Genomic DNA, 2,279 nt, shown 5'->3' with positions numbered 1-2,279 from the left:
AATGTGAGATTAGGAAACACTTATACATATAATAGGTTTAAAAACATATGTATACATAAATAAATTTTAAAAAAAATATATATATGCGAGAATAACATGGGATTAAATATGTATATAGGATTAAACTAGTTTTACTATAGATCATACATGTACAAACATAAGAACATTTGAATGGAATATTATATAAATAATTAAAATAATATGATGTAAAAATGAACTTCAAAATAATAATTTTTATAAAAACAAAGTAAGATTATTAAAAAGGTTTAACACACACATGGAGAAAACCAAAAGGATATTAAAATTACTATGAACAAAAGACTCCATTGAAATAATGCATGTATAAGTATATATAAAATATTTAAACAAGATATTGCACAAAACGTTAACATAATATGACAAAAATACTTCAAAATAATTGTACAAATAAAAACGAAGCAAAAACATTAAAGTGAATCCACACATAAAATATCAAATGAATCTTAAAATAGTGAGTTATATACAATTAGTAAAAACAAATTTAAATACATAGTTCGTAAGACAATTTAAAAATATATATATGTACAAAAGAGAAACAAAACAAAAAATAAAATAAAAAAATAATGTATATGAAAAATGAATAAATAAATCAATAATAAAAGGATTAAAATCGAACTGATTATAGGCTAAATTGAAATAAAAATGAAATTAGAGATAAAAACTAAAACAGAATAAAAATACGGGGTCGAAAATAAAAAGGGCAAGGTTTGAGGACTGATCGGGAAATTATTCCTCAAGTCCTTTGCGCATCGTTTCATGCAGGACTGAAATGAATCAGACACAAAAAACCTGGGGCAAAATTAAAAAAACGAAAAAAGGAAGAAAAGGATCAAGTCGATAATCGCAGAGGAGCGGAGGGATCAAAGTGGAAAATAACCCAATGATCTGAAACGCGCGGCCCCCTGGAGTGGGTCGGGTCATGCATGGATGGCCCGATACGGCGCCGTTTCAACGCTGGTCTCCTTGTTGCAAAACGACGTTGTTTTTGCTTTGCCATTTTAACCATCTTAAAAAAAAATCATTCTTCTTTCTTTACTAAGAAAACAGAAACACTCCCCCGATCCCTATTTCCTCTGCTAGGATTTATACTAGCCCATCATCGCCGCCATCGTCGGTCCACCATGGGCGGTGGTTGGGGTCGCGTGAACAGGGTTTTTTTACCCCTATTTTGAAGTACCCGAAGGCTGTGTTCTCTTAACCCCAAAAGCACGAGAGAAGAGACCCCCTTTTTCCCCTTTGGAAGTCGATCCCAACGACGAAGCAGGGGTTCCGACGTCGCGACTCCGAGTTTCAAGTAAGTCCTCTTTTCTCTTCCTCTTTATTTTTTGTTTCAAAACTGATTTAAGAAAAATAAAAAAAATAAAAGATAAAAAAATAAAGAAACGAAAATAAAAAGACGAGAGAATGAAATTCAACCTTTTTGTTTTTTTTTATTGCTTAATCGTCTGTGGGTTACAATGTTTCGTGTTTGTGGCTATATTGCTGAATATAAATGTTTTAGTCTATTCTTGCTACTGTTTTGCTTTGTTTCTGCTTCTCATCCTTTGCTGCCTTTTTGTTCTGTTGTCTTACCTTGTTTCCTTTTTCGTTTCAACGGTGCTGTAGACGGTCATTTGGGTGAAATGGGGGCTGAATCTTGGGCGTCGTGCGTGCCGCTGGCGCACATGGAGGCATGGCATCCTAAGTTACTAGGGTTTCTCTTGTTGTTTTATGTTTTGGGCCATGTTTTTGGGTTGGGTTGTAGTTTTGGGCATGCAAGATTTGGGCCTTGTATTTGGGTTTTTATTTGGGCTAATGATTTATTGTATATGGACTTGATGATTTTGGGACTTTATTTTATATTTTTGTTTTTTATTGGTTTGGGCTCGGGCCGGGCAAAATGGGTCTGTTACAATATTTATAGTAAATGTTAAAATAATTATGAAAATAAACATATAATTTATATATTTTATGATAAATTTATATATTTACTACATCAATATATATAAAAGAATAAAATTTATTTAATTACTATATAATAATAACATTTGTAATTTACTTATTTGGATACCCAAAAGTCTTATTTTCACACCCATATTAAGGATAAAGTGGTAAAACTATTACCCACTATTGTTGCGTTTTGTTTACTGGTGTTTGACACTCCAGTCTAAAACTTCCTCACCAGTGCATTGGAAGATCTTTTGCTGGCCAAATTTGTTGTCATCCAAAAGGGTATATGTGGTGCGATTGCACCAAAATCA

The 2,279-nt window shown here is 32.3% G+C and overlaps 1 long non-coding RNA gene across 1 annotated transcript; it reads left to right on the top strand.

Moving 5' to 3' along the window:
- Window positions 1-793: 793 nt before the first annotated feature.
- Window positions 794-1,893, top strand: LOC107900347 (uncharacterized). Its single transcript, XR_001684908.2, has 2 exons — window positions 794-1,333; window positions 1,645-1,893. It is a non-coding gene; the product is annotated as an uncharacterized lncRNA (long non-coding RNA).
- The last annotated feature ends 386 nt before the right edge of the window (window positions 1,894-2,279 follow it).

This window comes from Gossypium hirsutum, chromosome A11 (assembly GCF_007990345.1).
Source record: "Gossypium hirsutum isolate 1008001.06 chromosome A11, Gossypium_hirsutum_v2.1, whole genome shotgun sequence".
Lineage (NCBI taxonomy): Eukaryota > Viridiplantae > Streptophyta > Magnoliopsida > Malvales > Malvaceae > Gossypium > Gossypium hirsutum.
The sequence above is the reverse complement of the archived record's forward strand: the minus strand, read 5'-3'. Positions and strand labels throughout refer to the sequence as shown.